This window comes from Pithys albifrons, chromosome 1, assembly GCF_047495875.1.
Source record: "Pithys albifrons albifrons isolate INPA30051 chromosome 1, PitAlb_v1, whole genome shotgun sequence".
NCBI classification, from domain to species: domain Eukaryota; kingdom Metazoa; phylum Chordata; class Aves; order Passeriformes; family Thamnophilidae; genus Pithys; species Pithys albifrons.
In genome coordinates, this window is record NC_092458.1 from 74,702,430 (window position 1) to 74,724,450 (window position 22,021).

The window sequence follows — 22,021 nt, forward strand, 5'->3', positions numbered from 1 at the left end:
GAGCCCATCTGGATCTCTGGAGTAAAGGGGAACCCAAGAATTATCAGTGGTAGAGGCCGAAGTGAGTTTAACAGGAGACAAATGGGAAAGGCACCCCATTGTGACTGGCCCAGAGGCCCCTTGCATTCTTGGCATGGACATCCTCAGAAGAGGATATTTCAAAGATCCAAAGGGCTATCAATGGGCTGTTGGTGTGGCCACAGTGGCTGCAGAGAGACTTATACAATTATCTGCCCTGCCTGGCCTTTCAGAAGATCCCTCTGTTGTGGGACTGTTTTGAGTGAAAGACCAACAAGTGCCAATTGCCACCTGAACTGTGCATCGATAGCAATACTGAACAAACAGAGACTCTGTGGTTCCCATCCATAAGTTGATCTGAAAGTTGGAGAGCCAAGGGGTGGTCATCAAGACCCACTCACCCTTCAACAGCCCCATCTGGCTTGTGCATAAGTCTGATGGAGAATGGAGATTTACTGTGGATTATTAGTGTTTGAATGAAGCTATCCTACCACTGAGTGCCGCTGTGCCAGACATGCTGGAGCTCCAGTATGAGCTGTAGTCCAAGGCAGCGAAGTCGTATGCCACTATTGATGTTGCAAATGCATTCTTCTCCATTCCCCATTTTTTCATCTAGTTAGATGCTAATACTTTATTGAATATTTATGTGAGACTATTCTGAGTGATAACTAATATACTTCATCTCTTTTTTTAAATCAGTGCAGACTCTGGATTTCACTTTCCATTTACAAATATATAAGTCACTAAATATAGCATCTGAACTGGGATGATATTTAAATGAATTACAATACTCTTGAGGTAATAGGGCTAAAATTAAATTTTATTTTTTGTGTTTCAAGAACATAAATTCTAGAATCCTCAGTAATATTTTAGGAAAGCTGTGTCACTCTTTCAATTTTAAATTACAAATTAATTGAGAAGAATTTGGGGTAAAAGAGTACTAAAAAAGCTGTGCTTTTGATCTTTTTGTTTTACAATAAACCTGGTATCAACAAGCATGAGTGGAACAGTTCAATTTAGCTATTTCATTTTGGAGTAGGAACTGGGACAGTTCCCACAAATTTTAAAGCAAGTAACAGGGATATTGTATCAGTAAGAGTTGTTTCTTTTAGCTCTCTCTCTCTAGAACAGAGAATGTAATGTTTGTAGGAAACTGTAGCTGTGCAAATATCACCAGAAGAAGCAACTGAAGAATTTCCCTATGGAAACAAGTTAGATCAATGTTGTTCTTACCTTATCTTTTATCTCCCTCTGATGTTTCTGAATTCAGGAATTTTTAAGAGGTGTTACATAATATCCTCTTTCAAAAAAAGTTTGCATCCCTTTGGATTAATGTGTCTGAAGATAAAATTCTGCTTTTGGTTCATCACCAAGAGTCTGATTCATGGTCCTGTAAATTAAAGTTGGTCTCAATTCAGGTAAAAAAAAGGCACCAATTAAATAATCTTTCCAAATATTTTCTTAAGAAAAGAGAGGTTATGACTGACTAGAGGGAATACAAGTGAAGTCACCAAGATGGTGGGCCTGGAGCACTTGCCCCTTAAGGAGAATCTGTGGGAGCTGGGCTTGTTCAGTGTGGAGTAGAGATGGTATTGGGAGACCTAACAACAGACCCCAATGCCATGGGGAAGTCATTGAGGACACGCAGCCAGGCTCTTCAAAGCAACACAGGCTGGAAAGATAAGAGACAAGAAGTATAAATTGAAATGAGAGAGATTCATCTGACTATAGGGAGTTTTTCATCATAAGAACAGACAAGCAGTGGCACAAGCTGAGAAAGGTTGCACAGTTTTCATCTTTGGATGATTTCAAGACCCATCTGGATGAAGACCTAAGCAGCTCGGTCTGATGACCTGCCACGAGCAGGAGACTGGACTGGAGACTAAAGTCCTTTTTCTAACTGAACACTATGATTTTATGAAATTCACATTTTATACAGAGGTACTTCAGTTTACCAGATTCAGTAGTTATATTGCTTATTTCTTGTCATAGAAAATCCCTTAATTTAAAAGAAATTATTTTCCAGTTGCACTATTAATAAATATGAAGTCTACACTTTCAAAAAGCTCCCAGGCAATCTGATAAAATGACATGAAAACCAAGGCAAAACCCAATTATGTGTGTCTGCCAAATTCATTAACATTAACTAATGAGACTGTTGACTTCTAAAATTGCTTGTGTCAGGTGGTAATGACAAACTTGATAAGACAGAGCTTGTAAAATGTCATTAAATATTTTGCATTCATTTCTATCAGTATCAAATATTAGATTAAGACAATAACAGTGTTCTTATGAATTTGAAAAAATTAGTTGCAAATCTTCTTTGGAAATGCCACTGCATGTATGAATAAAAGGAAAAAAATAGCTTTCATTTCAAGGATTTTAAAGAGGAAAAATATACACAACAAATACCAATAACTAGTATAATGGCAACATATAATACCAAGCTTTGGTTCTCATCCTGCCAAAGCAGAAGTTATAATTTTTCCCCACAAAACTGCTGACAAAGGAAATGTGTTGCATATTAGGAAAGTTTAATGCTTATTAGGAGAGTTTCTCTGTTATATTACATAAAGCCTTTGCTTTTGTGTGAGGCTATAGATCTGCTCCTATTTGTAGGGGTGAGTGTAAGTGCATCCCTTAAGGAAAGCTGTTTGGAGTTCTACCTTAAAGAGAACAGAGCCTACCTGGAGTATGTGTGGTGGCTTATAGCCAGTGAGAGTCTGTGGTGTATGCAAGGTGAATTGGTTAACCAATTATGTGGCAGCATGTTGGATGTGAGAGTGTATAAAAGGTGTGGATATTACTGAGCGAGAGTTAGCTCTACTGACGTAAAAGGAACTTCTAGGAACTAACTACTACTATGAGCTATAAGAGCTGTCTGTTAATCTATCTTGAATAAACTCTCTAAGTTGGAAGCCTTCTGATCAAGCCTTCTGATGTCTGCTGTGCCTGAGGTCTTCTGACCATCAGTCCACAGCCCAGCTCAGTATAAGGGGCTTCCCCTATACTATTTTTTAAAAGCATTGCAAAAGAAACATGCATTGTATATGAAGTTAGTTATTCTGAAATATGCCTGTATGAACTGCATAATGAAAATCTTACATGAGACTTTAGCTCTTTCAATGGTTTTTTATTATCAATTTCAATTCATCAGTTTTCTGAGCTTTTTGTACTGAAAAAAACCCCAAACCAACCCAAACATGAATAATACAGGCATCTTTCAATATTACTTCTAGTTTGTGGATTTCCACAGCTGGCTATCATCCAAATACATGGATTCCATATAAGACGGTGATAGTTTTATAATATCCAGAAAGGCATGGTCAGTGAACTGTTTTCAAGACTTGGATGCTTGTTGCTTTGAACGTTTGCATTCACTTCTCACAAAGTGTGTGTGGCTAACAAAACTTTCTCCTGCTTATTTCCTAGGAAAGGATGGGTGTCTGTGATATCTTCTTTCACCTGCCTGTATTCATCCCCAACATGAATGAGTGGCTGCCTTGTAGCTAATCTCAGTCTGGCTGCTAGGAGACAGCAGTGCGATGGGCACAGTCTCACACAGCAAGGTTTGACACTGGACTTCCATATTCACCTCGTGGAAAGTATGCATATTTTGATCTTTCTGGAAATTTTAGAGCTGTTTTTAGCAAACAATGAAGGCTTCTTGGACCTCAGCGGCTTTGACAGGCTTGACCCATTGCTGCGTTCATGACAGGAATGGTCCTTCCTCAAATCAGACCAGAAGTAGGGATGATGCCCTCCCCACTTAGTTTTGCAATAGTTAATCCTTCAGCACTGCAAAGTGGCACCCTCAGTGGAGTGGCTCTGCATGCAATTCCCTTCTGTTCATTGGGCTTTCTGATGCTCTATCAGTGCAGAATCTTGCCTGCTTTAAAAATTAAGGTGTACTTTGTGGCTTAGTATGATTGCAAAACCAGTCTGACAGCTAGCTGCCATGGACAGTACAAGTCTTGGTGCCTTGAAATTCCCCTCACATCTAGTATATTGGTTTAGTCACAAACCAAAATGAAATGAAACAAACCAAAAGAGAATCTTTCCCACTGCATCAACTAAGTATGCATTGACTGCACAAACTGTAGATCTACTAGAGGTAAGAGAGCAAAGCAAGGAGGGAATTGAACCACATCTTTTGCAATGATTTGCCATTGGTTAGGCTTCATTGTAATGCCAGACTGAGCCAAAGTAACCATCATACAATTAGTTAAAACAGTATTTTTATTTTTCCCTATTCTGCTACAACAGAAGGCAGGGAACCATTATTGATATGCTACACATTAGATTCTCATTAGTCTGTAGTAAACTGTAAACATATATATCACAATTTAATCTATTAAATTATGTCCTCAGTATTATTGAAAATTATACTGATATCATAATAATTCAGCACTATAGTCTAACAGGTCTTCAGACATTCATCTGAAGACTTTAAAAAATATTAACAAGTGTCGATTTGGCAGTACTATAAACTTTGCAAACTTATACAGCATCAAAATATAAGCCTTCATCACAAAATTAAAATAAAGCAATTTGAAAGAACATGAAATTGAAGTCTTAAAATAAGTGGGTTCAAGATTGAAAGCTTTGGATATTCTAGTTATTTCTATGCATACAGGTAAGTAGGAAAGGGGAGAATCACTGTAGTCATTTCAGGCCTTGAAAACAAGAATTTTCTTAAAGCACAGGAAACAAGATATCAGTCATATAAGCCTCAAACCTTATTTTTAAAATTAGCATGATTCTATTAAACCTACTACCTGTGATTCTCTAGCCTGTTCTCTCCCCACCTTGAGAAGAAAGTTTGTACTCATATGAGATCATTCAGCTGCATGCAAAGCAGCTGCTGAACTGCTACACTTTGCAACAAGCAGGCAAAGCTTTCTATATAATATTGAAATTCGAGCCCTTTATATATGAAGCAGACCCCAAAAGAGACCTTTTCTGATTAGAACAATTACATATCAAATAGATTTGATGGCATTTTCTACCTCTAGTATTTTAATTCTATAATCACGGTAAAGCTATACAGGTGACTTACACGCTTAATGCAAGCTTGAACAGCAATCCTAAGTCAGAAAACAAATACACATGAAAAGCCTGAGTCATTAGTGTACAGTAAGTAACCTTTGCTACTATTCTTAACACGAATTTTACATCGATATAGAACAAGTATGAAGTATCCAGCATTTTCACAGCAATTTAAATATAGTTAAAAAAACACAACCCAAAATAAAAGATTTAATTTTGAATCTCTTTCAAAAAAACAAGTTAGAAATCAGTTTGAATAAACAGTAAATATTTAAAATGTTAGATCTCTTTAGCTCTCCAAAATTATGCAGGTAACAGGCAAAAGCAAGTTATCTCAAAAGCAGAACTCCCAGGAAGAATCTTTTTAGGGAAAATAATTTCACTCTGATTGGACTGGAGAAACATTGAATATTCAAGTAGTCAAAATTTCTTTAACTAAAAATTAAACAGGCCTGTTCCATTGTTATTTTGGGGTTTTATTCATTGTAAAAATCACATTGTGTATGTGATTTCAAGCTTCTTGGTTCTCAGAAATTTATGTTAAAGCTAGAGACAAAAACAATTAGGGTAAAATCTAAAATGATCAATTTTATGATCGAGGAAATCACATTAAACTCATGGAATGATCAAGAGACTGAACACCACAATATGTACAGGTAGCGAGACCTTCTTGTTTGCACTTTTTTAAGCCCTTAAAGCCCAAAAGTAATCACAAAAAAAAAAAAAAAAAAAAAGAAAAAATCCCAGGAAAAATGCTACATTCATCACCTTCAGAGCCTCAACTATTTCTTTTTTAGCAAGGAAAGAGTTAGTGTGGATAGCTTTGGCTGGCTATATACTGAAAAAACAACCTTGTTAGATTGGGAGAACTAGCCCCATGGAACATGAACTGGCAGAAAGCCACAGTCCTTAAGGAAAATTCAAAACCAGTTGCAGCAGAGCAGCAACCCAGAGCTAAAATATCAATTTTCAAAATAATTGAATCATTACTTAACACATGAAGCACTCAATAATACAACACATTTTTTTTCCCCCTGAATAGATTATATTTAGAAATGAATTCAGTAAACACTTTTTTTCACCCATAGTTTTGACTGAGTAGAATTTCTGGCAGGCACCCAAACAGGTCACCAGGAGCAGGATAATGTGGCAATCTGTTATCATTAGCTCCGTTGGAAAGGTTCTGAACACACTAGAGAGAATTAAATGACCTGGAAAACTCAGTCTATGGAAAAGTCTATTGTACTCATCTCTGTTATTTCCACCTCTACGCATCACTGGAACAGTGGAACAGAAAGATTTGCAGTGCTGACAAAGATAAAGGTCATTTTTCAGTTTTTCTTTTATCCAGCACAAGCCATTTAAGGATTGTTAAATTCAACACATACAGAGAATGACTAATTTGTGTCAAGTCCTTCCACTCTCTCAGTATATTAGTCTATTGATATCTTCACATTTGGAAAACATTGCAGACTTGTATATTTGAAAATCACTGCTACTTTTGTTTCTGCCTATCACTGTTACAACTGTCAGAATTTCAGAACAACTAAAATAACAATATGTAAACTCCCTATACAGCCCATTTTAGCAACTGTTTTTTGTAACTGGTGCAATGTTTTCCAGCAAAACTTGAAAGAGCAGTTCTGAACAGGTCTATTAAATCTAACCACTATGCCAAGATCCACATGGTAAAGATAGATACTATAATGAAATAGCCTATTCAAAAATATACATCAGAGATATTTCTATTGTTTATGTAAGGTTTGTTGCATTGTTCTCCACCTATCTGAGTGATTAACTGAAAATGAAGAATGAGAGTTTGACATTCTGATTTAAGAGTTTAGTATGTAATCCTTATTCCAGGGAAATCCAACAAAACATAAACCCATAGAAATGAAAGAACACAAACAGGATATTTAGCAGAATCTTAGGAAAAAAAAAAGAAAAAAAAAGAATCTTTTGCATTTTGGGAAAGGAGACATGAGAGTATTCCTTGATCTCAAAGATGAGAAAAAAATTCAGTGGACTCTAGGCATAGAACCTTAGTGTTTTCCCTAAATCTGTCTTGTTTCTCACTCTGTACTTACTCAGCCTCTCCACTGGGGGCATGGACTGTCAAAGATATTTTGAGGGCATATTCTTCACCATTAAATAAGCAGCTCCTACTTAGATGTAACATTATATCACATCATCTTTCTTGTTTATAGAAGTTGTGCTGGTTTCAGCTGGGGTAAAGTTAATTTTCTTCATTGTGGCTGGTGTGTGTCATTGTTTTTGATGTTTGCTGAACAGAGTTGATAATAAAGAGATGTTTTCATTATTGCTGAGCTGGGATTATACAGCCAAGGCCTTTCCTGCTTTTCGTATTTCCATGCTGGCAAGGAGACTGGAGGTATATGGGAGACTGGGAGAAGACACGGCCAGGACAGGTGACCCAAACTGACCAAAGGGATATTCTATACCACATAACATCATGCTCAGTATATAAAGCTGTGAGGAAAAAGAAAGAAGCGGGAAATTTTGGAGTGATGGTGTTTGTCCTCCCAAATAAACATTACCCATTATGGGGCCCTACTGTCTTGGAAGTGGCTGAACACCTACACGCCCATGGAAATCAGTGAATTAATTCTTTGTTTTGATTTGTTTCTATGTATGGCTTTTGCTTTCTCTATTAAACTGTCTTTATCTGAAAGCATGAGTTTTCTGGCTTTTACACTTCTGATTCTCTCTTGCTGTGGGCAAGTGAGCAAGTGGCTGCCTGGGGCTTGGCTGCTGGCTGGGGTGTATCAAAATACAGTACAATTTGTGTTTCACTGGAAGTTTATGTTATTTTTTACATAGGAAGTTCTATAAGTGAGGACTTTATCATTTATTAGGAATGAAACATACGGATTTAAAAAAACAGACCCAAGATTTAGTTCTGCTCTCTTGCAACAGAGGATGAAATTCATATCATGCACAAATGCTGGCAGGCCAGAAGTTGGTTCTGTCACTTGATATTATAGATTCATATACAAAGGATATGTACATAAATGATCCTGCAATGTTTGTAATAAATTGGACTACCATAAGCCTCCAGTCTAAAGACTGACAGAATTCTGACACAGTATACACAAATATTTAGCCTATAAATAGTAAATATTGTGAGAAAATGGAATTCTGTGGGAAATTAAATTCACAAACAAAATTATGGCTTAAACTTGTCTTTGGTGTTCTTTGGCAAGAAAGAGAAAGGAACAATTTTTCATTTGTAGCTTTGCTCTTCCAGTCCCCTCTTGCTCCTTAAAGATATTAAAGACAACTCTTAGATTCCAGAATGCCTGCTTTGTATGCATTCAGAGCCAAAATATTTTTATATAACAAATATTCTTCAATAAATCTGCTACTCTTAAAAGGCTTGTACACACAAAGCCCCCCAAGTTAAAATGCACCTAACAATGCTTCCTATACTTTAAGTGGTTGAAATACATCTTCAAGAGCAGAAAAATGAGTTAAAATGTGTTATATTTAAAATGACATTATGAATCTACTCGTATCAAGTTCATCAGTTTTAATTCAGCTATGCCTGTTTGGAGGTCACTGTCTGTCTCATTCATTACAATGGCTTTCTGGTTTCCTGATATAATTCTCAATTAGTTGTGTAGGCAGGTAAAACATCTGCTATCCAACAATGTTTCCAAATTTGTTTGCACCCCCACACATTACACTTTAGCAAGTTCTTTATGTTAACCCATTAATAAACCATAGTTAGAGGCTGAAAATAAAGGCTCAACTCAAAAATTAATTAGAGTTGTTCTGAACTACATGATCATAAATCATTCAGTTATGAAATGATAAAGCACACCAGTTAACAGATAACCACAGACATTTACTTCATCTTATTTCCACCTGTGGCCATACCTATGACAAATTTAAATGAATAACCATCATTCATCTGTCTAATGAATATGCGATTCAAATGACTCATACCTATAGCTGCTGTATCTCTGGTTTGTATCACAACAGGCTCTTAATGAGCACACCACTTTTCTCATTCAACGGCTTCATTAATACAGATTTGTATTTATTCAAATAGTCTAGTGAAGTATGTCCTGAGTTACACAAACCACATAATATAAGTTGAGAACAAACTTTGACTCCTAACAGGGGCCATCAGCCTTGACCTTCATGAGGTTTACCTGAATGGGACTTGCTCGTGATTTCCGATTCCTGCAATAAACCCACCACATTCATGAACTAGACCAAGCCACACTGAAATACCTGAGAGGTTAGAAGTGCAGTTTAGACTTTATATCTTGTCTGCAAAGATTTCCAGAGTTAATTGCGTGCTACTAAACATGGGACAAAAATTATTTTAAAACAGCTGCTCAGTGCATTCAGTTTAAGAGTATACTGCAGTGACTATTTTAAAACACTTACAAGGAGTGGTAAACACTTTCAAGACAGAAACTTTTACAAACCCATAGTGAGAAACAGAATAATATTATCCATCAAACTAGATTTGCTTTGTTAATCTGTGTTCCATTTGTAAGCTAATTCAATTTAAATTACTGGTGAAAGCATTTGTATTTGATCTGAACTTTATAAACCATTAAAAGCAAACAATAAAGTTCATAAATATATCCTAAAACCAGTTTAGTTTAAATGTGCACTACCTCAACACTCCAGATTTGCTGTACAGAAGTTGTCCTTGGAAACAGAAGTGATATCCACAGAATATATCTTGTATGAGTGGAAACTGATGAAGCACAGGAGATGAGCTGAATCAAAATGTATTAGGACTCATTTTCTGTAATCTGTGGGGAGAAAAAAAGGTTACATGTATGTGTAGTGCTGCATTTGAAGTCTTAGAGCCCTCAAACCTTATTCTATGTGGACATATGTTCATTTGGATCTTTATGTTTCATTCTTTGAACTTTGTATGGTATGAAAGAGTTGGTTGGTCATATGAGTTTAATCTGAGATACCTGCCTTGGTTCAGAATAGATACAGGATTCAAAAGTGCTTTTTTTAATGCTGTTCAGGAGAAAAATGCTATTTCTTACAACAATGACAAGGTAAGAGAAATTAAGATTTCTTTTTCATATGCTACCCTTTAGAGAAAGGATAGTACTGGGAAGGATGGAAAAGTTACAGATTTACATTATTAGCCTTTTATGTTTATGTATACTCATAAATAATGGGAGAAATATAAAATAATTTCTGTTGTTTAAATTTAAACTATTTTATGAGCATTTTTAAAAGATGCTTTCTCATAGTATTATTTTTAGTGACCTTCTCCAGAAAACATGCAATTACAACTTTGTTGATTATTTCATTTTGAAATACTTATTTTATACTATCCTAGAGTCATGCATCACCATTTAGATTATTATCCTAAGAAAATACAGCATAAGACTTCCTCAAAATAATACTTGTTTGAACTACTCAATAATTAAATTAAATTGACAACAGAGAAATTACAACACTTTTAAAAATCTTGAAAAACTGTTAACATCTTCAATTAGAAAAGCAAAAATACCCCCAAACTTCCTCCCTGGCCCACTAACAAAAAACCAAAAAACCCCTACTGTTGTGATGTCCCATGAGCTTTTGGATTAATTTTCAAATGAAGACTGAAAATCAGTTTTTATCCTGCAGAAGCTTTTTTAAAATAAATACTTAACAGTTATATCATCTTAAAGCTTTTCCTTTTTCTCATTTCCTTGTACCAAACCTGAGTGAGGTTGTCAAATGCTTCTTCCCTTGAATTTTTCAATCTTTCCTTTTCACTAAATGAATGAGGAGAATGTCTTCATGTTCCAAACTACTCTCCACTTCACCTATTTTCCTGGGAAACAGTCAGTGGCTGGGAAGGACATCTGTTAAATAAGTTTGTGCGTAGTCAAACAGAAACAAACAAATAAATAAAAGCCAATTAAGCGTTCTAGTCAGACCTGTCTATGTCATGGCCAGGAAATGCATCAGATGTCCATAGTTCTTATACCCAAAGCACTGAGGCAGAACTAACTACCATTTTCATAGCTAATGCACTTGAAAATTATGAACAACCTTCCCTCACTGTATTAGCCTTAGAGATCGAACTAAAAATTTTACCTAGCCCTTGTTTTTCAAATGGCAATGCATTCATGGACTGAAGAGTAGCTGCATATTAAAACAAAACAAAAAAAAAAGAAGAAAGAAATCAGCCTAAGGGAGAAATTCTGCTGCTGTTCTCATTAGCTTTTTGTAGTCTAGTCTAGCGGATAAGAATTTACCTAAGTGCTATTACAGCTCTACCCCATACTGCTTGAATGATTCAAAGCTGCATCTGCAGTCCAGCAACCATTTAGACTTGTGAAGCAAAGGAAGGCAATATGTTCATCCTTGTTTTGGAGCTGGCTCACCTTGCAGAAAACAGTGAAATTTTGTAAAGAGAAAGATTACAGGGAGCTAGTCATGAAGTCACTATATAAGAAGAGAGAGAATTAGATCTGACTTTCTCTTCCATTAGAATATTTGCATGTTTTTAGATAACTAATGATAATAATGATCAGTGTGAGTAACCCTACAAATGCACTCTTTTCTGATCTATTTGTTACCCAAATCACGCAGCAGTAAAAGTTCATGACAATCAACCTTCAAAATTGCATGTCACAGCACACCTTTGGGACATTTAGTAAGGAATGTCATCCCTTCCTCCTGTCTTTAAAGCACCAGTTTGTTAGCCACCATTTAGAGACATACTGAAATGGATGAACCATCACTCATATTTAGGAGGAACAGGTTCAGATCCCATCTCTGACAGAAGCACTTCCACACAACCACTCTTCATTTCATTTAACTAAGATATGAGCTGGTCCTGTCAGCACCTGGATATTGCAGACCTCAGCCACTGAGCATTTACCTAAAAGTTAGAAAAGTCACCAGATACTTCTCTGAGTGACATGGATTCTGCAGCACAGTGAGTAAGATATTGCCATGGCTATCAGTGTGCCATGATCTTTATACTAATTTTACAAGGCCATAAGACAGTGAGGTTTACTTAATACGAACTTGTCTTACTGAGCTAAATTTTGTTGTAGCTGCTAGGGCTGTAACAACAGGTTTTGAAATGACCAAGAAAGTAGGTCTCTTTCATTTTGCTTTTGCTTATCCTTCTATGGTACAATTTTCATATATGTAGTAGTTTCTTCTGTAAATCTAATATTTATGCCTCTTGCATAAATATCATAGAGGAATATAACTGTGGTGTTACAAGAGAGATCTTGAATGGTGGTACACAGGATGCAGTGTAGACAGTGGCAGACACACAATGATAAGAAATAGGACACAGGCTGATGATGGAGATCCACTGGCTATAAAGCCATTAATGGCCAGCTAAGGATGTAGAAACCTGGCAAAATCAGTTTTACAGGCAACAAAGAGAACAAAGAACATGTATCTAACATGTTAAGTACACCACAATTAGTAATTCCAGAAAAAACATGCATTTGAAAAACAGTGAACAAATAGCAAGTTGTGAGCAAGTTGGAAAACACAGAAAAATGTCCCTGTATGAGTCTTAGATGAGAAGCAACATCCACATGAGTACCTAAGAAGCACTAGAGATGCATTAACTAACTGTACCCTCTCCACATGCCAAAGTCAACCTTAAGCTCTAGGTGTTGGAAAATCAAACTTAATAGGATAAAAGTCCTAAGTATCAGGAGTGTATAGATTTTTCAACTTCCTATGTGACAGTATCCTTTTTGTCTTTTTTTTTTGTTTTCCTGAACAAATGAGAAATCTTCAAGCAGACAGTTAGGATTTAAATTATACTAACAATAAACTATTGAATTTACATACAAGATATATTTCTTTCCTGGCCATAAAAATATCTTGAGCCTAAAAATTCCACTTTTTCACAGCACCTTTTGAAACTAATTCCTAGATATTATTAAGATGATAAATCACTTGCCTGCAAAGTTTACAGCCACACCTGAGAAAGGAAGATGTTCCCCTAAGAATCGTGTCATCCTTTGTTGTTTCATACACACACACACATATATATGTATATATATGTATATATATGTATATATGTATGTGTGTATATATATGTGTATATGTATATATACATATATATGTGTGTATATATATGTGTATATGTACATATATGTGTATACATATATATATACACACACATACATACATATATGAATATATATACATATATTTTGGGTGTTTTATTTTTTAGGGGAAATTAGAAACAAAGGTATAAACTGCCTTTAGAAATAATGCCAAGTTAATAATGCCTAATGACCTTAGGTGTAGTTTGAAATTAACTTTTCTGTTTCCTTAAGTTTCTTTCTCTTACATAAATTACAGTTATATATGTCCATGATCTGGATGTGTATAATATAAGCTATTACCATGTTCATCCACATCCAATGCCAATCCATTATTTTTATTTAGTTTTTAGACTGATTTAAAATGAAGTAACAGGAAAAAATCATCTGAGTTTTTTAGTACTAACGGTGACAGATTTCAATGTTAAAAACATATATTTTAAAAAAAAATTGTTATTTTCAGCTCTGAACTGAATGACAAAAAATAATTGGGAAAAAAGGTTGCCTGCATTAACATATGATGCATTAAAAGCAAAATAATTTTTATACTTTTAAATATAAACATCTGCAGATCACTGAATTTCACAGAAGGTGGGCTAGACATCAGGTTTCAGTAACTCGAAGACAATAAATCAGAGCTTTCACTTTTACAGTCCATTACACTCAAAGGTCTAAAACCTTTCTGTGGCTATTTGCAAGCCTCAGAGTACTCCAGCTGCAGTCTTATACTTTCCAACTTTCTGTGACTAATAGATGTCATACTATAGAGTGAACAGGAAATTAGAGCAGAGAGAGGTGTAAAATCAGTATCCACAGAAAGGCTATGCAGGAGGCATGTGAAGAATAGCTCACTGTAGGGCTATGCCATCTCCCAGTGAACCTCAGACAATACAGATTACATTCTCACTAATGACCATTTAAGAATCAGTGGATTTTTATATGTTAGAAAGGGGAAGCAGTTATAAAGCTATTAAATACTGAGGAAGGGCAAGGTAGGAGAGGTAAATAGAGAGGTAATAGGTTTGGGGAAACATTTGATTGAGACCTGCTGTAGTTATCTAGAAATAGCTTGAGAGTTGCATAGATCTTTCTCCTGCTTTTGACCTCCCACAGGAAAGTTACGCCTTGTTAAAATTTCATTCTGTGTTGAAGGCAAATCCTTCATTTTTCATTAAAATATCCTAGCAATACGACTTGCCCTTCTGCATTTATTAAACAAATCTACTGTTCGTGATGTACTATAGTTCAGAAGAATAGTTACCTTTTGCTCACCTGTCTACTCAGTAATTCCAGTTTTTTTCTTGAAGTGGCCAAATCAGATCTTCGTCCCATATAGTTTAGCCTCTTTCCTACTATGTCAAATGGGCCCATGGTGTCTAGCTACTTTGAAAGTGTATCACGGTAACATCAACTATGTGGAAGAAAGAAGCATGTCTAAGAAATGCAATACCTCCCACACTGAACCAGAGGAAACTCCAGGCATCCACAGATAGATAAAGTGGATCTCATTGTCTGTCTGTACTACAGGCAAGAGGTTCCTGCTGTGCAACCAGCCTACCTGGTGACTGCAAGGCAGACAGCACCATTCTCAGCAAACACAGTTTCCACTAAGATCAAAGACAACTGTGTTTCTAAATGTCCTCTGGGAGGTCTTGTACTGTAGGTTACACTAAAGAATATGCTTGCTATAAAAATCTCCATGTATTTCCACTGTGTATGAGTGTTTTAAGCCTGTTTTTGAATTCTTAGTGAAATGTTTTTCATTCAAGATCTTTTTCCTCTGCTTTCCTGCTTCAGTTTATTTCTCGTACTGCACAGACTTCACAGGTGAAGATTACACAGAGTATAAGTATTCCAGGACATTCTAATGGCAAGAAATTCCTCCTTGTATTCCTTATCAGACATACTGGTCATTACTGGTCATATTTAAGCCCAATCCTTTTTAAAGACAAGATAATTTAAAATACAGCTTAAACACTTAAAACTACTCCATGAGTTAGCAATTTGTCTCATCTAACATTATCCTTTAATTTCTGCTTTGAATTTATCCATCAAGAATTCAAGCATTTAACACATACCTTAATGAAACACTTGCAAGTATTTCTACTGGTTTATTTGGAAGTGTGAAAGTATTTCTGTACTTGTTTGATGGGCAATAATTCAGTCAGCTCAAGGGAAGCTGAATCTAATTCTAAACTTAAATTAAGAAGGAAATAATTCCACTCAGAAAGTAAAAGTCAAGTCCTTCAGTGATAAAAAATTATTCACAGGCACAAGGGAATGATAAATACTACATAGTGAGTGGCAAGTGATGATCCTCTTCCCTGTCTTTCATAGACTTGACTAGTAGGAAATTTTTTAGAAAACCTGTTATTTCAAATATATTCATATAATCTTGAGCTCAATAATTAAAAGAAATAATTTTATAATAAATTTTTAGTTTGTTAGACAGAAGTGAAGAGTCTTTAAATATGTAACAGCAGGTCCATCTTTAAATTCAAAGGATGTCTTGATAGTCACAACTAATTTTGTACTGCCTACTGACATATACCTTTGTCCTAGGTCAGCAGGTGGGATCAGTTTATCACTGTGTGGGGGTGACCAAAGCTATGTATCCTACACCCTCTATTCATTTCCCAAGAATGTTAACAATGTACCATTTACAGCAGCTGCCCAGGGCACACCCGATTCCTCAGGCTGTGAGTTGGGTGTGAAAGAAGTCTGTGAGATAAGAGCTGTGATAACTCCCCCTCCAGGGAGTTGTTAGAACCTTCACACACAGCATGAGGGGACGTGTCTGCTAAGGGGCCATCAACGATTCCAAAATACCCCATGACTCACAGAGTCAGATCACCCACTGTGTAACTCTCCACCCTGGGGGAGGGACTGGGTGCTCCCACCTGGGCTGGAAGGTACATAATCTTGGGGTTTGAAGACCTCAGGGGACCACTCGTCAGACCCAGAGGAGGACCAGAACCTCGGCAGGAGGAAAACACCACTCTCGACCAGACTACGACCACCACCCTTCACCAGACTGAAACCGTCATCTGCACTAACAGGTTCTTCACTTCCTTTTGCTTTAGACTCGGGGGAACCATGTGAGCCTCAGCACAGGGGCTAACAAACACCATTGTGTTTGTGCCCCAGGGTGCTGGGTTATACATCTGGGTTTTGTGGGTTAACACCAACTTCTCTTTGTGCAATTGCATTTATTGTAATATTGTTACTAAATTGTAACTCTGAGTTATAATCTCTTTTGTGTTGGGTTCATTTCTCCTGCCGGTTTACCTTTAACCCAGCACAACCTTCCATCTACAAGCCTCATAAACAGGAAGATATGATCCCAGAATAGTCCTTTTTCCCCCACCTGCATGATGATGATGACGACGATGATAACGGCAATAATAAAATAATAATAATAATGGTAATAATAATAATAATAATAATAATAATAATAATAATAATAATAATGGTGTCTGTAATATCTGTAACACCTATCACTGGTGTTGTCTGCAGTCTATCATTTTTTTTTTCAAAATAGAAGTAAATGTCTGTTTTCCAAAAGGAAAACCATGGAGACATGAACTGGCAAGTGCAAAGTCACCAGTGGCCAATGCCAATAAAGGTAAGCATTTCAGGGAGCATTTCCAGTAAACCATAGAGTTCAGTAGTGGAAGAACTCAATTGCTTAGATACAGATTTTTAAAGAACAAAATTCTATGGCTGGAGATAATTAATAGCCTTATATATGAAACTTTGAGGACACACATTCAATGCCAAAAGAAGATGATTTGCAAATATCTGTAAGTGGTATAATATTTAGCTTCTCTTTCCTGTTTCTCTCGCATGAGGGGAGATGCCTGCAGAAAGTGAACAACAGAGTGCTGCATGCTTTAGTTTGGGATTTTACTCCAAGTCATAATTAATACTATAAACTTTTGATATGAGCAGCCAAAAAAGTTTAAAGAGAGGAAAAGTACTAACAAAAGGAAATTCCTGCAGGTCTAGGACCTATAAGCCTGGGAACAGGGCTATAGGAGCAGAAACATCCTTAAAAAATGCAGCTGACTTCCTCAAAGTACAGGGGAACCTAGAAACAGGTGTCCTGAGATATCATCAGTAAGTACAAAACTCAAGAAACTGTAACTTGCTGTCTGAAAATGTGGCAACAATTCAGGAAAATAAATCTGGGCTGAAAGAAAGGAAATATCATCACTTTCTGGCTGTTCTAGATGAAGAATAGACATAAATAGCATTGACTGGCTGCTTAAAATGGTGTGTCCTATGCCCTCTTACAACTCTGCAATATAAAAAGGACTTAATTTTTATCCAAAGTGAAGTGTCTCTCTCTGAGAACTTCACATGCTGCACGTATTTTTACTTTTCTAAACAAGTTGAATTCTGCAGAAACTTTCTGTGAGATCTTGGACTGTCATTGGAATGCCTGGCTGACTCCAAGACATCAATTATTTTTGAAGTGAGACTCTGCTACCTTATTGGTCCCTGCCTTGGGCCCATTTTTGGAATTGGAAGTTTGTCCTTAATATCTCTGGGATGGTGAGGTCTGTGTTGGTGACTGGTCCTACATTTTGGGATGGTTTGGCCCTTTCTGAAATCTAATTCACTTGACACTAGTATTTTATATACATATAAGTCATCTACTGTAAGGGTATCTGCAGTTATACTGGTAAGAAATTGCTTCACTAATGATAAATTCACAGCAACTTAAATTGCGACTGTTTGGTTTTATATTGATTGTTGTTATATGATTGATTGTTGGTACTATTGACTGTTGCCATACTATTTATTGCTCACAGTAATTTTAATTGCTATATGTATATATATATATTCACTTTATTAATCCTTTTTATACTTGTTAGTGGTGACTTTTGTAGTATTTCTCATAGTTTTTGATAATGTAAAGAAATTCTGAGGAAAAAAGCCTTCATCTCCTTGTGTATTACATAATTACACAAACCAACTGTGGCAAACTCTGGACACAGACAGACTGGGTAACCCTGAGCTACCTAGGTCCTAACACTTTCTTATTGTGTTTATCTCACCTTTTTTTTTCGTCCATATTGTCTTATCATAGTGCAATCTCCTCAAAGTGCCCTGTCATGCAGCTAGGCTTGTTCCAGACCAGTAAAACATATGTACTTTGACAGGGGAAGGAAACATGAGTGAGATCATTGCCCAGCCTGTTATGAAATTCCACTCCAACTCAATCTTTATGTTCACAGATCGGGCTGTGCTGCTGCACCTTTCTACTAGGCATGATTCTGCTGGCACAGCTGCTGCATCACTGTTAGTCAAATAATAAGCTTTGGAAAACAGCCCACTGCCAAGGCAAGTAATCATCTCATGGTAAACTCCTCTGAGTTCAACTTCCGTTGAACTATCTGTTTGCTCAGACTCTTTTTAATCATGGTTAAATACTTGCTTTCAAGTCTAATTAATGGGGTGCTATCTTTTTCTTTGTAACCACAGATAATTTTCCAAGGATGTATGTCACTTTCTAAGGAAAGACAGAATTATGACTAAGTTGTCTTTTTTTTTTTTACTCATAATACAGGCAATAATGTGGGTCAGTGGGCAGTAAAGACTGACTCAAACCTTCTTTAGCAGAAGACCTGGTGAATAGGCAAAGTCTGGCAAAGCAAGTCTGTTTCAGCTGGGTTATTTCCCTCTGGTCATTTTTGTAATGATTCCAGTATGTGCAAATTAATAATACTAACATGTCTGAGTAAATGTCTCACTATATAACACAAGCAATCCTAAAAAGTTTTATAAACATTTCCAATCAACGACCTCGTGAAGACTACTATTTTCTATTTACAGATTAGAAATCAAGGAACAATAGTTTTCAAGGCAGCATTAAAAAAAAACCAAACAAAAACAACAAAAACTTGAAATCACCTGGGGTTTTAAGATGTTGACTTTGAAATGCTTTAATACTATCCTAATTGTGGAATATGTCAAGCACCTGCAGCTCTTACCACCCTTAACGGCTGTTCTCTGTATTGAGTACTTCTCAGAGCAAAACTCTGTGGCAGGTAACAAAAGGAAGACACCCAAACTTCATGCAGATGCTTGCCAGTTTTGACCTCCAAAGTGATTTGCACAAAATCAAACAGTGAATCACTGTCTAAACAGTAAAAGAAATTAAGTCTTCTGCCTGTCACTGTACTTTACTTTTGAAACATGCTGCTTCTCAGATAGCAGTTCTTTCAATTAGAGTGGTCTATTAAAGTTGCAAGGAAAATAGCATCACTTAATAAGTCATTACAAGAGAATAAGTTATGCAGGAGTAAAGATCAGACAATACACAGTTCCTTTAAATAAAAAAAATAGTAAGGACAAAAGATAACAAAACTGCTCTTTCATCCGAAGGTACTGAGATGCAACATCATGATAACTGCAGAGTGAGGAGAGCTCAGTAGTGGCCTCAGTGGCTTTGCTTGTCATTCAGAGCATTTTCTACCCAAGCTATGGTGAAAGCAAGTTACACTGGGAAATGATATGTGGATGTCACAATTCTGTGCAAATGAAACATAGGTGGGGTAAATGAGATAAAATTCAGAGATACATTTTAAGGCTATTCATAAAAGAATTTAACGAAGATCAGCAGAGTATATTTCCTTGTTTACAAAGTGGATGGTCAGGGGGCAGATATGTATGAATGCTTTAAACATAGGAAAACTCCCTTCTAAAAATATCAGTTTAGTTAAAGCCATGTTGAAATTGTGATAGACAAAGTGTGCTGGTTTGGACCAGATCCCAGACATAGAACTATTAAGGGATGAATACTGAATATATTAATTTGTATTAAGAATGTTACTGTAACATACTCAAGTGTCTGCATGTTGACATACCTTTCATTGTTAATGTGAGCTCAGCTGACTGGGCTAAAGACTGAAGGCTCTTCCGTCACTCTGAGACTATTAAGTGATTAATGTTGTCCTCTTGTTTTGTTTTTGACATTGCCCTGTGCCTCAAATCCCAGTTAGTTTGCAGCTATTGTAACTGTCTCAAGAACCCATTAGATCTTTATCTGTCCTAATTTGTGGCATTCCAAATACCTTCCTTTCTGTACTCCTTCCCTTCTTCCATTTCCTCTTCCCTTGCTTCTCTCCATCACTCTTAGAAGTTCAGCTCTGACAGAGGTTAAAGTAAAATGAGGGGAACGCTGCTACATCTGAAAAGAATTCTTTATAGATTAAGATGAAGATGCCTAGTTTAGCCAATCTCATGCCAACATCTCTATGTGTTTCTCATGCTTTACCCTTTTTCTTTTTTAAGCTCTCAGTGGTTTCCAAATCAATAATGCTCTTCCTAATAGTATTGGAATGCTTTTGAATATTCAGAGTTGCTCTGACATGTTATTGAAGAAGTCATCATCTTACTGGTGCATGGAGAAAGATTATCAAGTAAAGATCTCTCCAGCTTCTCTTGAGACCCAAGTCATAAAAATATCTCTAATATCAATCTTCTAACAACGTACAGCCTACTCAGAGACTGGTGAGCCTCACCTTGGTCTCTAGCAAAGTTACGGAATAGCTAATGCTGAATACTATTTCCGGACACAGAAAGGACAAGAAAATAATCAATAGCACAGCTTCCCCAAAGGGAAGTCATATTTGACCAGCTTGATAAACTTCTATGGTGAAATGACTGACCTGGATATTTTCTACCTGGACTTTTGTAAGACCTTTCACACTGTAGGTCATAAGATTCTTGTAGATAAACAGCTGGTGTATGGGATGGATGAGAACACTTTGACGTGAGTTGAAAACTGATAGGACGGCCACACCCAGAAGGTGGTCATCAGTGGTGCAATATTTTACTGTAGGCCAGAGGTTGGTGAGGTACTCCAGGAGTCAATACTATGTGCAGTCCATTTTATTACTTTCATTAATGATTTGTATAATGCTATTCTTAGCAAGTTTGCAAATTACTCAATACGAGTAGAGACTGTTACAACACCAGAGGGGTTTGCTGCCACACAGAGGGACCTTGACAGGCTGGAGAAATGGGCTTTCAGGAGCCTCAAGAAGTTTAACAAGGAGAAGTGCAAAGTCCTGAATCAACAATATACTAGGAGCCATCCAATTGAAAAAACAGCTTGGAAGAAAAGGACCCAGAAGTCCTGGTGGACACTCCACAAAGAAGGCCAATGGTGTCTTGGACTGCATCAGGCAAACTATTGCCAACAAAAAGAAGAGGGTAAAAGTGAGAAATGTTAATGGGTTGAGATAAAGGCAGTTTCATAAAGTAAAAAGTGTGCACACAAGCAAACCAAAACAAGGAAGTCATTCACCACCTCCCATGTGCAGGCAGGTGTTCAGCCATCTCCAGGAAAGCAGGGCTCCATCATTCTTAACAGTGACTTAGAAAGACAAACCTCATCATTCTGAATGTCCTTGCCTTTCTCCTTCTTTTCCCCCAGCTTTATATGCTGAGCAAAAAGCCACATGATCTGGAATATCCCTGTGGTTAACTGGGATCAGCTGTTCTGGCTGTGCTCCCTCCCAAGTCTTTAGGCGCCCCCAGCCTTCTCACTGGCAAGACAGTACAAGAAGTAAAAAAATCTTTAACTCTGTGTTAGCACTGCTCAGCAATAAGTAAAGCATCAGTGGGCTATCAACATTGTTTTCAACATAGATGCAAAACACAGCCCAAAATTAGCTACAATGAAGAAAATTAATTCTATCCCAACTCTAAACTAGTACAGAGCCCAGGATAGTTTTTTTATAGGTTTCCCTATGATTAACGAAGGCAAAGTAGGGAGCAATTTACATTAGGAACTCGCTCAGCAGAGTATGACAAGATTAGTATATCAGAGTTAAATGTGTTCCCTGCATAAT

At 36.7% G+C, this 22,021-nt stretch overlaps 1 protein-coding gene across 2 annotated transcripts in view; it reads right to left on the reverse strand.

The window, feature by feature from the left end:
* Window positions 1-22,021, reverse strand: part of CNTN5 (contactin 5) — a 619,546-nt gene that overhangs the window by 421,981 nt on the left and 175,544 nt on the right. The window contains exon 2 of one of the 2 annotated variants that reach the window (XM_071555257.1): window positions 9,723-9,863. The exons of the other annotated variant lie outside the window; for it this stretch is intronic. The gene's annotated coding sequence lies outside the window, so the exon portion shown is untranslated. The remainder of the gene's footprint in view (window positions 1-9,722; window positions 9,864-22,021) is intronic. 2 annotated transcript variants of the gene reach the window in all.